At 41.7% G+C, this 22,889-nt stretch overlaps 1 protein-coding gene across 1 annotated transcript in view; it reads left to right on the top strand.

Annotated features, from left to right (window-relative positions):
• Positions 1-22,889, top strand: part of LOC146784397 (gastrokine-1-like) — a 68,874-nt gene that overhangs the window by 41,808 nt on the left and 4,177 nt on the right. The window lies entirely within an intron of this gene.

The following is a 22,889-nucleotide window of genomic DNA, read 5'->3' as shown; positions in this document are numbered from 1 at the left end:
TGGGTCTTATTTTTATTCAGTGCATAACCAGAGAGTTTCCCAAATTGTCCTGCATCCTCTTTCACTGCCTTCAGAGCTGTTATCGGGTCAGAGGTTACAAGTGCAATGTAGACGGCATAAGCAAGGGTTTTTGTCTCCGAGCCTTGAGTCTGAATCGGTAAAACTGCAGCATTGCTCTCCAGCCTATATATAAAGGGGTCTATATAGATAGCAAACAACAAGGGGGGACATGGGCAACCTGCCCAGTCCCCCGTGAAATCACAAATGGCTCAGACAAGACCCCATTCACAACTACCATGGCCACCAGATCAACATATAAAATTTTGACCTCTTGGATAAAGCCCTTGCCGACACCGACTCTTGCCAACGCTATCCAGAGAAACTGCCAGGAGACCTTGCCAAAGGGTTTTTCTGCATCAAGCAGAATTAAAGCCTAGGTCCCCTACAACAATGGTAGCATCAAAAAGCAAAATAACACTTCGGATATGGTCGGTTGTAGTTATTCCGGGGAAAAAAACAAGTTATCGCATCAAAATAATTTTATGGATAATTGAAAGCCAAAACTTTGGAGTAGATTTTCAAATCGCCATTGATCAGAGTTATTGGATGGTAAGAACCCAGTTCAAGTGCTGATTTGGTTTTTGAGGGGAAAATCAACAATTTTTGCAGAGGACCAAAAGTTCGGTGGCCTATCTCCCTTAAAATATGCTCAAATAACTTGCCCATTGAGTCCTTGAGCTGGGGAGAAAATGTACTATAAAATTCAGTCAGTGTAACACACTAACCCAAGGAACTCCTAGGGGAGGGAACTAGAGGGGGCATTCGGAGCGAGATGGCCTCCAACCTAATATGAATACACAACAGAAGCTGCTCCTGAAGTTTTGACCCAAACTCTCTTAAATCCTTAGTTAAGAGACTTTAGGTCAAAACTTCAGGAGCAGCGACTCAGTCAGTACCTGTAGCTTTACCCCCTGCCAGGCAATTCAATGTAAGCAAAATCTCTACCCACTGCGCGGAACCATCTAGTTTTTCCTGATCCTTATTGGAGATTTTTTATTTTTATTTTTTTATTCATGCTCGTGAATACATACAAACAAGCTGGGGACAGGCAGCATTTAGACAATTCAAAATACAAAAAGAAAAAAGTATAACTTATGTTAGTCAAATTCACTAATCCAGTCATTAAGTGGTCTCCAGATCTTAAGTCCCTTGATTCTTCCTTTTTTCCCTTTTCGAATATAGAGGGCTTTCTCCAAATTAAATATATGAAGCATACGGATTTTCCATTGTCCAAAAGTAGGTGGTAGCGGATCTAACCACGAGGAGGCAATACATAATCTAAGTACTGACATAGCAATAAATATAAACTACTGGTGTAGATGCACCCAAGAGCATAAGTTGGGGGGTTAGCAGAAAGTTTCTATTCAAAACATATTGTAAAAATGTTGTAACCTCCTGCCTTAAATTATCCAAAGCCGGACATGTGGAAAAAATATGAACCAGGTCCGCCCCCAAAATATTGCATCTAAAACAGTGGATACCCTCTGTGCCACCCCATTTAACAATTTTCGAAGGGGTGATATAAAGATCAAAAATAGTCTTATAACATTGAGCCCTAAGATTTGCTGTAGTTAATACAGTGTTAGCCAAACCAACAGCTCTTTCCAACCCTGAGTCTGCAATCTCGAGCCTTTCCTGCCATTTTAGAGAGTGTTTCTCGATGTCGTCAGAAACCCCTTCGAGAAAAATTTTATAAAGTTCGGAGATTGATGGAGGAGAATCACTGGTAATAGCCTCCAGCAGGGGTATCACAGAATAGCCTTTTGCACCACCTCTTTTTTTTAGTTATAAAATCCCTCAATTGTAGAAATTTGAAGAAGTCTCTATTACTAAGATTAAATCTATTTTTAATTACTTCAAATGTGGCTGGTTGGTCACCGACCAATAAATCAGAGATTCTACAAACCCCCGCCTTGATCCATCTCGCTAAGCATCCGTCAAACAGCGTTGCAGAGATCTGAGTATTATCTAAATATGGGGTATATCTGCTAAACCTGCCCAAACCAAGTTTATTTCTAACATGTGTCCAATTTTTATATGCTGTGATTAAGATCTTAAATCGTGTCTTTTTAAAATAGCTAGGCTCATATATTTTTAATAGGCATCCTCTGGCATCCTGACCCATTAAGATCTCAAATATGGAAGGGACATCTTTCAAGATCGGAGGAGCCTTTTTTTTATCTGCTCGAAATATAGGCCAATAATATTTAAATGATGCTGCTAAATAATACAGTCTAATATCGGGTAATCCTAATCCTCCTCTTTCCACTGGGAGTGTTAAAAAACAATTTGCACGGCGTATTTTTTTAAAAGACCAAATGAACCTAGCGATCTCGCGGTCAATCTGACGAAACCAAGTATTATGAATTTCTAAAGGTATTGTGCGAAAAATATATAGAAGCTTTGGAAGGACAATCATTTTGATCGGTTGCATCTCCCTATTATAGATAATTTTAAATTATCCCATCGACCCGTATCCTTCTTAATTTTAGAAATAATAGGGGTAAGATTAACATCAACTATTTCCTTCGTTTGGGCCTTTACTCTAATCCCAAGATATATTGCCTCCTCTACTATTCTTTCATCCATATAGGCCAGATGTTTGTTTAGTAAAATCTGAGTTTTACCCCTATTAAGCTTGTAGCCAGAAACTCTGCCAAATTTTTCTGCCAAAGTTTCAACTTCGACCAGCGTATTAGATAATTCCGAAGTCACAATTGCGACATCATCTGCATATGCAAACATTTTCGTAGAAAATTCAGTCAAAATAAAGGGGGATATGTTCTCAGAGGCCTCCAAAGCCCTAAGGAAGGGGTCCATATATAACGCATATAGCAGAGGGGAGGATGGGCAGCCTTGTCTAGTCCCTCTTTCTATAGAAAAGGGTTCGGAAAGACAACCCATAATCTGAACCTGTGCTACTGGTTTATGGTAAAGAGCCTGAATTGCCCTGATAAAACCTTCTCCTAAATTATTCGCTTCTAAGCATTTCCAAAGATAGCTCCAGGAAACGCGATCGAATGCTTTTTCTGCATCTAAAAAAGCAACCGCTAAGGGAAGCTTTGTAACATCAGAGGCGTCCAATAATGTAATAAGTCTTCTAATATGATCCTCTGTCCCCCTTCCCTGGATAAATCCGTGTTGCCATCGGGAAACAAGATGTAACATAACTCTATTGAGACGTGAGGCAAAAATCTTGGAGTATAATTTAGTATCACTATTTAAAAGAGTGATGGGTCTATAGGAGCCCATATTTAGCGGGTCCTTCTCCTTCTTTAGAAATACAACAATATTTGCCAGCACCCAAGACATCGGTGGGACCTCTCCAGCTTTGACAAAGTTGAAGAGAACTAAAAGCTCCCTTCGTATCTCCTTAAAAAAAGTTTTATAAAACTCTAATGGTATACCATCTATACCCATAGCTTTACCAGATGGTAAATCAAATAGTGCTTTCTGTAATTCCTCATACGAGATTTCTAAATCAAGATGAGATGCCTCCTCATCTGTTAATTTTGCTTTCGGGAGAAAAAAAGGGTCACAGATTGTGTCCAATGAAGTATCTGCTGTATATAAGGCTCTATAGTAATCTTTGAACGAATCTCTAATTTCTTTCTCATCTGAAATTATATCGCCATTGATGTTTCTAACTTGATCTATATGTCGAGCGGATATCTGTTGCCTAGTTTTAACTGCGAGTAATCGCCCAACCGTCTCGCTGTATTCATAACAATCCTGCTTTCTAGCTAAATAAATGCCAGCTAGCTTATTTAAATACAAATCGCTTAAAGCCGTTTTAGTTACTGAGATTGAATCCAAAGTTCCTGTTAGTTCAGTCTTATTTCCCACTTTAGTTATTAATTCTGTTTCCAGCTGAGAAAGCTTCTGATAATAATTCTTGACTTGCAAGATATGTTTCTTCTTTTTAAGCGCACCAAAACTAATAGTTTCACCTCGTATCCAAGCCTTAAATGTGTCCCAAACAATCCCTGGGGATGCAGTACCATTATTAATCCTAAAAAATTCCCCTATTCTAGTTCTCATGTAATCTCTATAATCTTTGTCTAAATGGATGGCCCTTTCGAATGTCCATTTTTTACCTATGTTTACCATACCATCCAGGGGAATTTGGAGAACTAAGGGGTTGTGATCTGATAGAACCCTTGGATATAATTCAATTTTTGCTTCCTTTAATAACAAGGGGGAGACTAAAAAATAGTCGAGCCTGGCAAATTTCTGATGGGAGGCTGAATAGTAAGTAAATCCCAGATCCGGACCTCTTAGTTTAGGCCAAACGTCGATAAGCCCCAGATCAGTTATCAGGTCATTAAATGCCTTACGTATTTGTGGTTTACGTTCTGCGGTTGCTATACTATCTGTCTTTTTGGCACCATTGATATTTAAATCCCCAAATAAAACATAGGGCGCTGGCCATGATGGAAGCTCCATTGCAATATATCTCAAAACTGAAGGATCATCTAATACAGGAGAGTATATTGAGGCTAAAGTAAACACACTTGATCCACATTTAATGGTCATTAAGGTACATCTTCCCAGTCTATCCGCAGCCTTTCTATCACATCTAATACTGCTATTTCTAGATAGTACAGCAACACCCTTTGTCCTGCAATCCTGTGTAGTATGAACAAGTCTTTTAAACCCCAGGCTATCTAATAAATTACTATCTCTACTAGCTATATGCGTCTCTTGCAGACATAGCAAATCTATATTAAAAAATTTAAGATCTTCTTGGAGCTTTCTTCTTTTGTTTTTATCATTAAGGCCGCAGATATTGATAGAGGCTATACGAATAACCGATCTAACCATTATTTACTGATATCAATTTTCTCAATATTATCTTGCCACTAAAATACTTTTTTTTTACATTACCAGCCTCATTTTTAAAAAGCTCATTATAAACAGTGAATCCTTTGAAAATCAGATCCAAAAAGTAACACACAAAATAAAAACACCTATCTGTCGCCAGCTGTGCAGAGCAGAGAATACTTGTGTCAATTATGTCAAAAACGAGCATTTTTTTTTTTATACCCAACCCCCCCAACCCCTCCAAATCTCCCCTCCCCCCACTCCCCAGCAAATCCACCCAACCCGCCCAACAATGCGGTCTCGGCCGAGACCCCATTCCCCCCAACCCTCCCTCCCCTTCAATGAGGCATTAGGACCGATGGTCCCAAGGATGTGGCGAGTCGAGCTGCCCCGGACCAAACCCACAGTGATAGAATGAATATATACTTAGGAATAACATTTAGCAGATTTCCAAATTATTTTATCTTGCATAAAGCACACTACACGCCCATTCAAAATACCAAAGATAAACCAGAAAAAACACCTTTCTAATAGATTTATAGTGAGAGTAGAAATATCTTAGCTGCTGCTTCTGAGGTGAAAAACTTTGTTTGATTCTTGCTCACTATCTTTAGTTTGGCAGGATTTAAAAGATACGCTTGAGCTCCTTAATTATTATAAGGTGTAATAAGCTGTTGCAGCTTCCATCTAGTTTCAACTGTGACTGGGCAATAATCTGGGCGCACAAAAAACTCAACCCCTTTACCCATTTTTTTTCGGTCAGGGCGAGCTAAATCATATAGGGCCTCTCTTGCTAGAAAATTATTGACAGAAATTAAAATGGCTCTAGGACGAAGAGAACCCTGTGCTTGATTAGGTCTAGCTCGTTGAATAAAGGGAGATTTATGGGTGCGCAATATCTCTGAATTCCAGTCCCATTGGGTTAAGGTAGGAAAGGCTTCGATAAACAGATCAATAATAAATCGACGAGCGTCAGATCCTTCCAACCCCTCCGGGATGTCAATAACACGTAGGTTATTCCTGCGCAAGCGATTTTCCAAATCAGTTAGCTTCCAGGTAATGTCATTTTTTGCTGCGCTTAAAGTCTCTGTAGTAATTTTCTGAGCTGCTAGCTCATCTTCTAAACTGGAGATTCTCGCTTCAGCCTCCATGAAGCGCGCCGTAAACTCAGCACAGGATTTCTCTATGCGCCTCAACGTGTTCTGCAGTTTGCGACAAGCACCCTGCACCCTTTGGCTTTCCGCTCTGGTTTCTTCCCTATGTGCTTTAATGCTCTGAAATATATCTGCCAAAGAGACATTTTCAGGATCATCTGGCGGACTGATAGCCCTACCACTGACTGCTTCAAATTGTGGGGTAAATGAGTAATCCCATTGTAATTTCTCTAATTCTTCTTCGGGAGTAGCCGACGTAATTGGACCCCTATGGCTATTCTTTTTCCGTACAGTTTGAGAGTTTTCAACAGTCGCATTGCTCCATTTTTCCTTTTCAGCCTCTTGGCACTCACTTGCCTGGCGTTCATTAGTTTTGGCCATTGGGCTCTTGCTGTCTGATAAATCAAGCTCACCGTCAGATGAGCCGGAGAGAGAAAAAAAGTCACCAGAATCCAAATCCTTAGCACCCTCCTGCTGTGGAGCCTTAGCTGGGTGCCTTAAAGCTAAATTAGGCACATTAGCCACAGACGTCTGGATGCTCATAGAATTGCTTGTATCAGCAGATAATCCATCTTTTTTATCTTTTTTCCCCTCAAATCCATCAATAATTACACCGTTTCCAGTAATCAATGTTGCTCCTAAAATTGATTTTTCGGTTATGTCTGTGTTTGTTAGCTCAGTCAATGAGTTAATTGTAGCTTCGTGCTCTGGCGTTTTCTCACCGATTACAGCTGTACCCTGCGAGGGAAGACTGAGCCCTGCTATGTTATTTTCAGTATTAACAAGTGAGGAGGCAGCGTTTTTCTTGCCCTTGTTAGTAGGACTAGAGGGATAGTACGCTTACCCCCTTCAGTCTTCCTCTCCGCCGGGGTTGCAGCTTTTCCCTTAGTGTTTCCTCCAGACGCCAAGCCGCCAGCAGCTGCACCGCCAGCGATCCCGCTCTCGGCTGCTCCGCGAGCTCTGCCCCGCCCAGCCTTCTGCGGCATCCTAGGGATTGTTGCTGGTTCGCCGCTACCCCGCCACGGCAGTCCCAAGACCCAAGCCTGCGTCCAGAGTCTTCTTGCTGCGGACAGTGTTGGGGAATGCAAAAACAGCCAGAGCATATCGGTGCGCTATGCGGTAGGTAGGAAATAGCGTAGCGTAATGGTTCAGTTCAGTCCGCTGCCGATCCGCCGTCAATCCGCCATCATTCCATCGCTGGTTAGTCCGGAGCAGGAATCCCAGCTCACACAGCCGTATCAACGGCCGCCATCTTGCCTCCCATGTGGGAAATGTCCTTATTGGAGAATTTCACGCCTGGAATAAGATAAAACGTTCCCTGAACAGATTAGATTCCCCCTCTGTGTTATCCATATAGAAGGATTGATAATATTGTTTAAATACTTCCATGATTTTAACTGAATCAGTTATCGACCTAACACTGGGTCATTGATCTCCCAGACTGTATTTAGAATAGTCTGTTGTCTGGTTCGAATAGCAAGGTGATGGCTTATCTGATCACTATATTCATAAGCTTTCTCCTTCCAAGCCACCAATTTATCCGCAGCTTTTTTCACCAGAATTTCTGTAATAGCATGTTTGGCAGCACCTACCCTTAACTGACACTCACCCAGATCACCCCCCAATGGAGTAGTGGTGACCAAGCCCTCATCTGAAGAGCCTAAAACAATCTGAAGGTTCTATAAGATTGATCTGCCTTGCTTGTTATAATTCAAGGACAACCTCAATGTTTCCGCTCGAATTCCTGCATTCATAACATCCCAAACCATATCTGTAGATGTGCTCTCCAAATTATCCCCCAAGAACTCGGGATCCACTGGATCATATGATTACAATACTCTTCTTTTAACAGAAGAGTTTGTTCAAAAGTTCAGAACCTTTCCTTTTGTTTAAGGTTAGTGCCCTCTAATTCTACAACTAATGGCTTATGATCTGAAAGAATATATGGTGCTTTTTCTATAATATATTCATGAGTTAGGGAACTAGATACAGACACAAAATCCAATCGAGCATGCGATAAATGAGGAAAGGGAAAAAATGTAAACCCAGGGTCTAATGGCTTAAAAAAATTCCTACTGTCAACCAAGCCATGATCTTGACACAGGCCCCTCAATGCCTGGAATACCTTTGGCTGCCTCCCGGAGTTCCGCCAACCCTCTTCCAAAGACCAATCACTCGGTAAATTGATGTTAAAATCTCCACATAAAAATGTAGGCAGAGGCCAAAGTGCTAATTCCTTAGTGACCAATTTAATTACTCCTGGATCATCCACATTGCTCATATACATTGAGCATATAGACATTTTCCTACCGGAGCTTGTTGGACATTTGGTAATAACTCAGTGGCCGAACCGAATGGCCCATGTCAGGGGAAACTGTATCCCACCCCCAAGAAGCCAAAATAGCCACTCCCCGCATCCGCACACTTTGTGTTGTCCCACCAGTCAACTTATAGCCCAGAGATTTTAACAAATGCTGTTGTGCATCTTCAGTATGGATCTCTTGCATGCAAATTATATCTGCAGCAAGCAGTTGCAACCCAACTGCTACTTTCTGTCTATTTTTAACATCATTAAGCTCACAAATGTTGATAGTTGCAAGACGCAATTTACATACCAGATCTGTAAAATTGCCAGCACACTCACACAACTAATAAGCAATTTTGTCACTTTCCCACACCCACCAGTGTGTAGTTCCGCCCCTTTCAAACCTCCAATAGACCCCCACCCACTGCCAAAACCAAAGCAATCAGGCCCTGACTTGAGCCTGAATGAGGACATCTGGTGCTATCCCATCCCCACCCTTCCCCCCACCCTTCCCCCCACCCTGTCCGACTCACCAATTATGCTACACCATTGAACATGATCCTAACTAAACTGCATTACCTTTCCCTTATTTAGTACCAGATCTCCCACCTGAAATGTCTTTCAAATATGCCTGGGCATGAATCTCTGAGGTAAAACTATGACTCTTCCTCTGAAACACAACTTTCAACCAAGCAGGATTCTGTAGGTACACCACTGCCCCCACTTTCTGAAAAGGAGCGAAGAGCTTCCTAAGTCACGATCTTCTTTCCACTGTAGCCTGAGCAAAATCAGGTTTAGAGAAAATAGATACTCCATTAAAATCTCTTTTAGGTTAGGTCTTGCAAAGTCATATACAGATTGGCGTATAAAAAAATCTCCAAAGCACACCAACACGGCGCGTATCACTGGTGGGTTTCTTTCTCAATATCATAGTGAATCGAGCGCACTGGACTTTCTTATTTCAGTCCCAGGAAGACAGTTCAGGGAGTGCGCCTTTCAACAAGCCTACGACATACTTTGAGATTTCACTTGTCTCGAATCCTTTGGGTACCGCAAACAATCTTAAGTTATTACGAGGTTTTCTGTGCTCATGGTCTTCTAGCTTCCACAAAACATCAGTCAAGACCCCTGCCTGTGAGGAGCCCTGGCTTTTCAAAGCAGCCACCTGATTTTCAAGAACTTCTGTCCATTTCTCGACCATACCTACTCTCTCAGCAATGTCAGTGCAAGCTTTACCGATTTTCCTCACTGTATTTTGAAGTTTTGTGACGGCAAGACGCACTCATTGATTGTCATTATTTGCTTCCTCCTGAAAGTGCTTTACTGATTGCAAAATCAATGCCAGTGAGGGTTCTCCAAGCTTTCCGGCGCCTTGTGCACCCTGCTCAATCTCTTAACCGAAGTCAAATGATTCTTTCTCTGCCTCCTTTCTGCTCAGGAGGCAATAATGCTAAGGCAGAGTAGTCCTATCTTAATTCCCCCAGACTGTCCTTATCATAAGCGTCTAAGGGCCCCAAAATTTCGTAACAGATCTTCTCTGCTGGGTGAAGCCCATCACATCTTCATAAGCACTACTACTTCTTAACTGTGAGGCCTCTTCCCCACTTGTGACTGACATGCCTCCGTCTGAGACATTGGACTCATCTGTAAAGGAAAAAAAACCTCTCCATTGTATCCAGGATCAAGCACACTCCCTTGGAGCTTTTTCCTTTCTGATTCTCAAGATTTTTATCTCCCAAAGCACAGAGATCCAAATACATTAAATCTCCCCCTTCTCCACTTGCCTTCCCCATCTCGGTAGCCTCAGTTAGGGGTACTGCCCCAGAGACCATCTCTACAGCATCATCTGATGTCTCCCCCGTCGAAGGTGTTTCCAGAACAGTCACCTCATTTTGTAAAAGCCAGGCACCTGCATCAATTTTAAGAGAATTTCCTGAATCTCTTCTTTCCCTCATGGGAGTAATAGAGGGCAAGTTGTTTAAGCCTTGTTCAATGTGGCCAGCATCTAGGGAGCCCGGTATTTATACCACCTCTTTATCAATTTTCATTCGTGGCTCAGCGCCTCCAGAGGGGGGAAATAAATTAACAATTTTCGGTTGTGACACCCCTCCACCGACTCCTGGACATTCAACAGAATGGATTTCTTAGCCTGCTCTACATTATTCTTACCGGGTCGGAGTTCACTTTTCTTTCCTCCGGTTTTGCCATCAATGGCTGCCTCTCGCCGGGGTTGGGAGACCGTTGGGGTAGGCACCGCCAAAAGCACCGGGTGTTGCCTATCCTATTTGCCACAGTGTGCGGTCATACCTTCGGCTGTAGAGTATCTCAGAATCTCTAGCCCAGACTGAGGTACCTTCTACTTAATCACGGCCAGGAAACACACAGGGTCAACAGCTGCGGCTGCCACTGCCGATAGCAGAAGTCATCTGAGTACTTTCCACCGCCTACAACCAATTACAGTCTTCCACCCGCAAATCCAGCCCCGACGATCAGATTCCAGGGTCCTAGAGCTGGGACAGTATTCATGCCGCATATCATCAGTCAAACATCCGAGAACAGGGCGCAAGGGAGAAGAGGCAGATATTGACCTCACTCAGACGCCATCTTGTCATACAACACCTGTGAGACCTTTTGATGAGATTTTAACAAGAACTTTTACAGATCAAATCTTCTACCTCTATGGTTTGTCAAAGGGAGAAACTAACACCAAAATCCTTTTGTACATAGGTGATCTGTGAGATTTCATGTATTAAAATACCTGGCTGCAGGCTTTAACACAGTGTAAAAACAATCTACCCTTATAGGGCCATGTGTAAATAAAGCAGGTCTCTACTGTCTTTGTTATAACTTTTCATTACAAACAAATCAGATCTATGGCATCTGAAATACCTTTACTCTGGGCACCAATCAGGCCTATAGCAGTTATTGCTGGTTTACCACCATAACCAGTTCAGGCCTATTGTATGTTTTCTCACAAGGCAACCATCAGAAATACATTCATAAACAAATGTATACAAGATTACAGTTGGCAAATCAAAATATGATTTTTCTTAAGAGGGCCTAACAAGGATTCTCACAGTGCACATTTTTTATTCTCATGATTTGTCACAGGGGGTAACCAACACCAAAACCCTTGCCTGCTATAGTAATCTGTGTGGTTCCATTTATTGAAATATCTGACTACAGGCTTTGACACAGTGTAATAACTAAAAAGCCTACTGTCCTTAGCACATGCATTGTACAATAAGTGAATTCGTCCAGCTGCCTCTGTCATAACGTTTCATAACAAACAGGTCAACCCAGCAGAATCTGGCATAGCTTTTCCAAAATTAACTGATAAGGCCTGTTGCCTTTACCATTGACTTGATACCGTAACCAGTGAAGGCCTATTCAAGTGCACACAATTTGACAACCATCTTGCACACAGTTATAAAATTACAAATATGTAGGTATATAGAGTTGGTAAAACAAGATACAACCCCTGAAAATCCACAGGGTTTGTCAGAGTTTGTGGTGAACATCAAAAACCCTTGCTTACTACAGTAATCTGTCAGGCTACATGTAACAAAATACCTGTCTATAGCCTGTGATATAAAGTGTTAACAAACCACTGCCAGTATACTGGCTTTACTGAATGCTTTTCATAGTAAATAATATAGGCCTACTGCCTTTGTCCTACCTTTTCATAATGAGCAGATCAGATTTATGGCATTGGACATAATGTTTTCTAGTTCACCAATCAGGCCTTTGACTTGTCACCATAGCCTACTCAGGCCTACTGTTTTGCACGTAAACTTCACTACAAGGCAGACATTGGGCACCCAGTGATAAAATTACAGTTGGCTAGGCAAAACACTATTTCTTCTCAGAGGCCTAAGAAGAATTCTCACAGAGCAAATCTAGAACAAGGGTTTGTCATAGGGAGTAACCAACTCCAAAACCCTTGTCTACTATAGTAATTTGTGAGATTCCACCCAAGTGCTTCTCTGCAGGCTTTCGTACAGTGCGATAACTATCGACACTTAAATTAATTGACATAAACATATGCTTTTAACAATAAATATGTGAGGCCTACTGCCTTTATTGCAACATTTAATAATAAACAGTTCAGCCCTTTGCCTATGATCATTGGCTTGCCATCATAAAAATTTGACTGTCTTGCTATATTGAGCTTATGCTTTGCCACAAGACAAAAAGTGTAACACAAAAACTATTTTCAGTGGAAGCACACACCCTCAGCCCAATTTAATCCTGTACTCAGGGCAACCAACATTTGGGTGAACGCTAATCCCCTCTAAGTAGTACTTTGAAAGCTCTGTTTTTTTGTTGATCACCTAAGGTCTGGCGACAGTTGCGCTATCGTGCCAGATCAAAATAATATTTTGCATCCTGCCACTGTACAACACTACCCTCAGGAGAAGCCTCCATCAGCCAAATCCAAAAAAAGAAAACCTGGTGTCTTGCCACTCTCCATGTCCAACCTCGGTGATACCCTTGCCACACCCTCTGCCAGCCAATAGGAACAAAATACTGAGTGACCTATTCACAAACTGCATTTTAAAGTAAGTTTGCTTATAGTACAACTAATGAACTACAAAATGCTGTTCACAAACCTATGCGCAGAGGTCTTTATCTCTGCCACTCCTATCTTTTCTATGTGTAGATGTCTGCCCTGATGCCCTGACATATACATTTTAGTAGTTAATATAGAAGTGACCGAGTGGACAGTGGGGAATACATACTCCTGAATGGGAAGGGTAAACCGGAGGAATAAAAAGGGAACAAGGAAAGTGTTAGAAAGGGGTTGAGGGTGGGATATGCACCTGCCGACAAAAAAGCAAGTCCCTTGCTGTTCACAAACTGCCCTTCTATAGTTAGTACAGCCAAAAAGGACACAAAATAGTCCTTAATGTACTACAGTTCAGAGCAGGAGTAAGTCCAGCACCACACATGGCCAACCACTGGTACTGCAACACCCTTCGGTAGAAAGTAATGGTGGTAGGGAAGTAATATACAACTCCATAGGAACTAATGTTAAAATATATATATATATATTTAAACTATTAACATTTTTAAATACATTTTATTTAATGTTAATATTTTATTCATCTTTTTAAAATGTAAAAATAATTACATTATTATTTATTGAAAATAATTAAATGGCTTCTCGTTAATTGTATACATTACTAAGGACCCGATTATAAGTTTGGCGGATGGGATACTCTTTTACAAACATGACGGATATCCTGTCCATTGTATTACAAGTTCCATGGGATATAATGGAACTGTAACAAGGTGGATGGTATATCCGTCACGTTTGTGATGGAGTATCCCAGTCCCACAAACTCGTAATCAGGCCCTTAATAATTTGTATTTATTTTTATTCATTAGTTAATGCAAAATTTAGTTTTTTATGTTAGGTGGGAATTCGTTTCTAATGTAACCTTCAGAAAAAACATATTGATTATAGTAAAAATGATTACATTGCAATTTAAAATTAAGCTAATTATTAATTAATTAATGCTGTAACTTTTTTATATTGTGCTACATATAAAATACATATATACATTTAATTAACATTAATATTCAACATAAAAAACTGTTTTTTCTAATTTTTTTGAAGACTTTAAAAGATTTTAAACTCTTCCCTATACTTTACTACAGGACGATCCCTTCCCTGATAGTGGTTGTCTCTCCCAAATATGGCGAACTTCAAATACAGTTGTAAAGTCACTATTAGTAGTAACTTTACAGTCGTATCTGACTCCACCCCCTATTTCAGAGGGTGAGAACATATAAGTCTACACTTCTGGGTTACTTCACACTTATAAATGGTGAATAGGCAAAAGTATTAGAGTTACTCAAAAATGTCAGAGTAAATTTAGTGGTTGGTGAATCTACAGGTATAGATGCACCTTTGTGAACAGGCTCCAAAGTATCCAGCTATCCTCCCCTACATTCTTATTTTCTTCTCTTCCCCTTGCTGCCTGAAGGTGAGCACTCTGCTGCGCTCTGACTGTGAGACCGAGAGCTGGTGCTGGGCTGTCAGTGGTCCTCAGGGAAACATGCATCATTGGCGGCCTACCTTTTCTTGCCAGGCTATGGTCTGCACAGACCTGTGACTCACTGCAGACGTGGTTGCTGGTGATGCAGGGTGCCATCCACATCCCTCTGCTTCCCCTGTGTCTGCTGAGAGCCAGGGGATATGACAGTTCAACCTCCACCGGGTTTTGGCTTAAGTGCCTGTTGTTCATTGCTCTGATGGTGGAAGAGTAAATAAAAACAAACTCATTTCATCACTCTCTGACATCAGACCTGCGATAATCAGGTTTTGAGCGTGGTGAGAGCCAGGCATACCAAACACACACATAACTAACATGCAATAAAACACAAATTAGGAAGTGCATTGATTGTTTTTAAAAAAACTACTGAGTGTTCTGCTATCTTCTCGTGTTATTATTTATCAAAACCTTATCAGGGATGACAGGTAAAGTTGCAGGAAAATTGATAGATTGACAAAGTACCCCAGTACATGAGGTTAGTGATCATGATATATTTTGTTTATGCTAATTGTCTCCTGACAGTGTGAGGGCTGTACAATGCCAACAAATAAACTAATGATCACCAACTTTCAATATGTGAAAAGTAGACGTGTGAGTAACTTGTGTAATTTTCTCTGGTGAAATACACAAGATTATCGCAAAATTGTGTGTAATTTTGCGTATTCGCAAGAAGTGCATTTTCCAGCACTTGGCACTATTTTCTTAGCACAAAATGCACCCATGTGTCCACAATAGACCCAGGGATGCATTTTGAGCTAACAAAATAGTGCTAAGTACAACAGAACTCAAATAGCAGCAGTCATTCGCTCTCTTTTAGTTTTTTTGTTCCTATGCTCCTGCTGTAGGATTGTTATCCCAAATTATTCCAAATTAAGCGAGTAGCGTAATCATATATTTTCTGTAATTGTGCATCACTAGAGTAACATGGGATTAGTGAAATTACTCAGGTTACTCCAGTGTAATTATAATTTCACTAAGGCCTACTGAAAAGAGAATTCTAGGTGTATATGTTAATCTTTCCAAATCCTTGTGTTTTACACATAATAAAGTATATTGAAGCTTAGAAATGATTTCAGGTGGCACAATTTTAAGGCACTTTTTATAGTAATGTAATATATTCAGGTGATTTTTTTAAAGAGATTGTGGTTTTGTGCTAATGTTTTGATAAAAGAGAAACATAGCTATTGATCACATCGATGCATGGGTCTCAAGCAGTCTTTAGCTATGCGATCACCAAATGTATCACTTTTTACAAGCGCTTTAAAAAAAGGCACCCTGGAAGTTGCTCATCCAGCAGCTAGAGTTCAAAGAGTTTCCCTTAATACGTAATGAAGTTCTCCATACCTTTTAACAAGGCTGTATAGACAGTGGCAGCTCTCCCCCAGACAATGCAAACGTCTTGTTTGAGGGTCATTTGCAGTTGTAATATGGTGAATGGAACATCCACCACGTTGGTGATGGAGTATTCTGCCTACCAAACACTATATATGGCTCTAAGTGTCTAATTTAGAGAGTGGAGTCCTGCCTTAAAATAGTGGGGCTCCCACCGCATCAAACTGTGGTTCCTCCATCTCTTCTAGAGAGTGGTTCCCCTCCCTGTCTCATCTAGACACTGCCCGGTCATAGGTTTCTGATGGTTTTGCCATCAGAAATTGTATGATTGGGCAGTCTCTTCCACCACAAGTTAGCTATGTCAGTCTCATTACTGCCTACCTTGTGGTGCATTGTTTCAAAATAGGTTCCACCTATTTAGCCTGACCAAATGTTTTACTTTTATTTTTGATCAGCCGGTTTAGGACTATTTACTGTGGGTGAATCTCACTACGTGTTTCACCCACAGTGATCATATGGTAAATGAACTGCGCATGTTTACAACCAATATCCTTTTATGATAAGGCCACTGCAAAACAGCTAGGGTAAGGGACACTTGGCTGGTTACACATGAACATGAACACGTGTGCGGGCTGTGTGTGTGAGACTACCATCAAGGCCAGCCAGGTATATGCACACAGGTAGCCTGGTGCAGAAGGGATGTTGCAGTTTTAGGTGGTGACCTGGGATAGGCCTTATAATATTAGTGGGCACTCATATGTAAAGTCAGTATGGTTTACTATTTTGTCTGTAGTGACATTGTATGATACACATAGGGGGAAATCTGCCTAAGAATGCAGTTCCGCTTCCTTTAGGCCCACAAAGCCTCATGAGGTATGAAACTGAGGAAGACATGTGTGCCCAGTCTGAATACGCAGGTCCCAAAATTATACATGTACACTTTATGGGTCATCCAGAATTTTCATATTTCTCTGGTTCAGCTCTGGATCAGATCCCAGGACCTTTGTCACCCTGATGGGCCAAGTTAAATGCTCTACCCCCAGCAGTGGTAACAAGGATTTCACCACACAAAATAAGAGTAATTAACAGTGCTTCCCTCAGCCCCTCAGCAGGAAGGGGTTGAAGAAAATCTGCATCGACTAATTAGCTGTTATACTGTACCAGTGCTGGGACATCCCAGGACCACTGAACATAGGAGGAAGCCCAGACGACTGAAGGCAGCACATGAGGAGGCTCCTCGTAGATGTTTTTGGTGGTAAAGCCTCTGGCAGTGATGTCAGTGAGGGACGGAGCTAAGGCTCTCAAAGAAGATGTGACCAGTGACTTATGGAAGACGCCACCTTTGACTGTCCTAGCATGCTGTACAGGAGGTTTGGGACAGGGGTGGAAAGATGATTTGGCACCCTAGAATTGGCCAGGGGTGCCTGACTTCCAGAACCTTCCACATGCATTTAAAAACTCTTGCGCAAGGGAGAGAGTGACCTTTTGTGCTTTTATCTCTTAGACTCCGGGCACTGGCACTGGGGCTGTGATGGTGGCAGAACCCATGGCAATCTAGAAGAATAAACTGCCTGGTGCCCTAAGGGACTAAGGACTCTGCCTCCAGTTGACCACAGGACCACTGGATCTCTACAAGGACCAGTAGCAATGATCCCCTTACACCCCTGAGGACCAGTTGGCCAAAAGATCTGGACTCAGTGCCCAAGCGGAGAAAAGTAGCATTAGAGAAGAAAGTCCAAGGGAAAAGCTGGGACAGGGAGCCAGAAGAACCAGTTAACTGCATGAATTTGCCCTTTCTTGAACACTTGGGGGACAAATACAAAAAGAACAATTGATGGACAGAATGCTAAACAATGTCAAACATTCACCCAAATACAGAGATCTAGGCCTAAATCCATCTTTTTTTGCTCCCTGTGCCATTCCAGTTTAAACCCAGCCATATGCAAATCAGTCTTGACCCTGCGCCCCTTGGGAGCAGTCCAGCCCGAACTACCAGACCAGGTCCTCTCTGGACTGGAAACAAGCATCTTGGGACCAGTTTCTCGGTATCACCACTCATCAGCCAGGCTAGCTTAACTCCAATGGCATGAGAGCATTGGACCAATGTCTGGGCATACCCGTCCCACTCGGGGTGACAAATGCAAAAAAAAACAGTGGATAGACAGAATGCTGAACAATGTCAAACATTCTACCCAGTACAGAGATCTGTGCCTAAATCCATCTTTTTCAGCTCCCCATGCCATTTCAGTTTAAAACCAGCCATATGCAAATCAGTCTTGATTTGCTCCCCTTGGAAAGAGTCCAGCCCGGACTGCCAAGTGAGGTCCTCCCTCGACTGGAAACAAGCAACCTGAGCGGTTTTGGGGTATCACCCCTCATCAACCAGGTTAGCCTGACTCCAGTAGCATGGAAAGCATGGGACCCACTTCTGGGCATACCCGTCCCACTCAGGGTGACAAATGCAATCAGAACAATTGATGGACAGAATTCTGAACAATGTCAAACATTCACTGTAGTATAGACATCTGGGCCTAATTCCATCTTTTTTTTTGCTCCAAATGACATTTCAGTTTAAACCCAGCCTGGACCAGAAAAAAGCATTCAAAGACTGTTTTCAGGGTATCACCCCTCATCAGCCAGGCTAGCTTGACTCCAATGGTATGGAGAGCATGGGACCCACGTCTGGGCATACCCTTCCCACTTGGGGTGACAAATTCAAAAAGAACAATTGATGGACAGAATGCTAAACAATGTCAAACGTTCACCCAAGTACAGATATCTAGGCCTAAATCCATCTTTTTTTTCTCCTCATGCTATTCCAGTTTAAACCCAGCAATATGCAAAACAGTCAGTGTAGGTCCTCCCTGGACTGGAAACAAGCATCCTGGCGCCAGGCTCAGGGTATCACCCCTGATCAGCCACGCTAGCTTGTCTCCAGTGGCATGGAGAGCACTGGATCCACGTCTGAGCAACCCCCCCCCACTCGAGGTGACGTATGCAAAAAGATTAATTGATGGACAGAATGCTAACCAATGTGAAACATTCACCTCCGTACAGAGATATGGGAATAAATCCTGCTGGAACGGCTTTTGGTGGCTAGAGCTTGACATCAGCGGTAAAATGAGCCCAGGATCATCCAAATCAGCCCAACCGGACCCGACTTAAGGCTCTTTTAAGATCAGTTACTTGTGACTCCCAGCAAGGATCGAAAAAAGTGTTGCTCTGCCGCATCTTCGTGTGCTTGGTCTCTATTGGCTCCCTTGACCCCATCCCTCAGGCTGTACACCTTGTAAAGGTACCCCATCCCTGTCCCAGAAGCAAAGGAAGAGGGGGGAGCGCTGTTGTGCCCCACTCCAGGGAAGGGGGGCTTTCCCCCACTCCCTTTGACAGTGGCGAGCGGGATGGCCACTACAAAAGCAATACCCTGCCCGTACGGAGTGGGCAGGGAAAACAAGTAGTGCTGGTGGGGGGAGGGGGATGGCTGACAGGGACAGCCGGGATTTGGCTCCCCCGACTGCCTCCAACTAGGAAGCACCCGGGTGTCCGGTGTGCACTGGCGCGTGGGTGTAAAAATAAAAACACAAAAGAAAAGCTTAGCGGCTCTTCCCAGCACTGATGGAGAGCGGCTAATAAAATATTCACTGCTTTTCAGAGGGGAGCACCCCCTAAAGCCTCAGAAATTGTTTATTACAATTAGCATATTTTTCTTGCCTTTTGGTGGCCCCAGGTTAGTAGTGGCACATCAAAACCCAAGCAGAGCCATCATTTTGGTGATCTCAGAGGCATAGTGTCCGGCCTTTATAAACTTTGTGGGGGGGAAATGCTGCACTCCTGCACCTCCCCCTCCCCTCCGACACCCACACTTCTTTTTAATGTTTTTATGATATTTAAACACTTCCCAGGCTGGAGCTTTTGCTTTACAGCTGGGAGTACAGCACCCTCTAAGGGCTGGTTTAAGAGGTGCATTTTATGTTGCCTGAAGGTGTATAAAAAAGAACACCGACACGTGTTGTTGTTTTTTTTAAAATGCATTATTAACCCTTCATGTTCATAGTGTTTCTTTATCAATGTTCGAATGCTTTACTGATGTTAAGGATTTCATTTACACATGATTAATGGCTATAGTGAAAGGTTGCTGATGTCTAACAAGTGGATTGTTTGCCTTGTAATGTGGTGCACCTTTGATAAAGCCAATATGCTTAACTTATATGTTGTGATGACCCTTGATAAAGTCAACAGGCCTATTTTATCTAAAGTGGTACCCTCCTGTACTATGATGTGCTATCTGGTATAGGTGAGAGGTACTGAGATATTGGGTGTCATGGCCCTTTCGGGTTTAAATGGGATTACAGATAGGCATCTAAGGTATTCTTAATCTGCTTTATGTATATATTTGTAAATTATTGTGTCGCTTTTAGTAGTGTGGGTGTAATAAATCTACTTTTCCTTTTTCTAAACAAAAAGCACTGACTCAATAATCATTTATTGAGTGTTAATATGGCATACCAGTGAATGTGTTTACTAGCTTTACACCACAGCTTAGTGGGCCTTGGACAACTCTGGTTCGCCACCATGAGAGAGCCAAGCGCTTCAGTGGGAGATTGGTTTCCAATAAAGGGAAATTGTGACATATTACTTGTGCAGGTCTCACATCCTGCACAACTAATAACCAAATGTCCTACATGTATATTTTTCCATCCTGGGGCCACCCTTCAAGACCTGCCAACCCAAGCAGAAACAACATTTCAATAGTTGCCATGCGCAGAGAGTCAAGGAAAAAAAGCTGACTGGCCTTCATTACATGGCATTGGCTAGCAAATCAGTTTTGGTGAAAGTGCTACCTCAGCTTTTCTGGAGGCACTTTAACCAAATCAAGTAGCTTGCTCCCCTGGTTGGGTAGAGGCAAGAGCCTCACGCTGGGTACCAATGTTTAAATGATGCCCTATCTAGTGAAATGAGGAGGCCACAAACATTGGAGTGTGTAAAGCTGTCTGGATAATAGCATAATTTAGGTATTTATTATAGCACACACCACAAGACAAATAGTGTTATTGTCAATGTTGTTAAGTGCATTGCTGTTAGAAAGATGACAAGCTAATTCCATTCTTAGGGAATCAAAATGTGTGACCTGTTGATTACATTAAGCACAGACCTCTTTCATAAATGCTGAATCAAATGAGTTATTTTAGTGACTCCGAGATGAAGAAATGACAAAAGTAGTACAGAAATTATTAAAGTTGAGAAAGTACTAGGAAAATGACAGAAAAGGGTGGACAATCATATGTACTGAATGTTACAATGTTTAATATCCTGACTACCATGTCATCCAATCATTTTCTCTTTTAGGTAAGATGGACTTTTGGGGGTGTCCTGACACCAACATCATCAATATATTTGGCATTAACATCTGTTACTAACCTGGGGGTTGGTCCTATGTGTGCTGGGGGAGGGTGGCTTCACTTGTTGATTGTTCTTCTGCCGTCAATGTCCATCCTTTGTGGTTTCAGGGTTGATCTACTGTTGCCTTGATCTTTAGCAAAACTCTTCTGTTTTAGCGGTACTCCAGAGGAAATCCAACAACCTATGACACTCACCATAAATGATTTTTCTTTGGTAAATAGTGGTTTAGAAGTTGAGTGACTGGATACATTTGTAGTACATCTAAGGAGGCAAGACTCGAAAAAATAAAATAAAAATGGATCTGATCTAGTACTCATGTTCTAATGATAGACCTGAAGTGAACTTAGAAAAGGAACTGTGAACTTGACTACATATTTGATCCAAATCTAGAGAGTAAAATTATGTGGACGCACACTTACTAATCTTTTTCTTTGCTTAATGCTTTCTTGAGTAGCAAAGATGATCTGATTTACAATGGTTTTGCCAAGAGTTAAGATTGTCTTAAGAAAGGAGTGACAAGCCTGATTTATAAAGGATTTAATTAGCCTTCGAATGGTCATACTTGGTCATATCCTCTCTTCTTTTGCTCCAATATGCTATTATTTTCTTTCTTAATCATTGTATTGATGATACTAAAGCTGGTCTTTCAGTGGATATATTTAGATGCTTCATGTGTTTTTTTAAATGAAATCTGTAATGTGTAATGCTTTTTGAAGAACATTGAAAAAACATCTTTAACAAATCACATTCTGGGGATCATTTTTCTTGTGGTGAACGGCCTACTAGCCAACTACTGTGGCACTAGATGGCTCACTCTAATAATGCAGGCCTTCTAACACATTAGCCCAAATAGCCATATGGCAGATAGGATACCAGTAAAAGATTTCATAAAGTGGATCTAGCTGAGAATCTGCCATCTGAAAATTGGTGGTCCTGCCACCTCTAAATGAGGCAAGGTGTCTGAGTTTGCCGGTTGAGAGATCACTGATTTAAGGCGGTTCACCCAATTCACTAAAATTCTAAATGCCCCTTTGTGTGTTTCGTTTAATTAACTTTACATTTAGTGCTGTTTCAGAATGAAATCTGTTCCTTTCTTGGTTTTCAACCTATTTATTTCACTGTTTTTGGAGATTCAAAAGCAATTTTATGTATAACAAAGTAAGGAATATATTTGCTAGAAAGTTTCATTTCGTTCCCAAATGAACAGCACACAAAAATTAACTAGCACTATAGACTGATAGGAAACAACATAATGGAAGATCGTAGGGCTGTACATTATTTCATGAAGTTACAGAGCTAATTTTACACAACACATTTTTGTGGAAATTCACACATTAAAATTTTACTTTTCAAAGGTTCTGCATCTGGAAAATCTTTATTGAGTACGTTGTCACCAGAAGCCTTTTATAAACCTTAGATAGCCTGGTTAAGTTGGAGAAATGTCCCCCCCAAAAATCACAAAGCAAGCATAAGTAAAGTTCCCCAACTTCCTGCGGTTGCAATACTTGTGAAAGTGCTGCATCTAAAGCTGGCCCAGTGTGTTAATGCTCAAAGCTGATTTCTGCTAGGATCAGCAGGTCATGAGGCTTCTTGCAAGGGTGATTCAGCCTTCCATTCTTTTGAAGTTGGCAAATTAAGTACCATTAAACTGGGTAATAGCAACACCTGTTTCTACTGCTATCAGAAGCGGAATTACGAGCTATTTAATTAACATGTTATTAACCCCTTCCCCGCTCATGACGGAACCACTCC

Source organism: Triturus cristatus, chromosome 11 (genome assembly GCF_964204655.1).
Source record: "Triturus cristatus chromosome 11, aTriCri1.1, whole genome shotgun sequence".
Lineage (NCBI taxonomy): Eukaryota > Metazoa > Chordata > Amphibia > Caudata > Salamandridae > Triturus > Triturus cristatus.
This window is presented reverse-complemented; position numbering and strand designations above follow the sequence as displayed.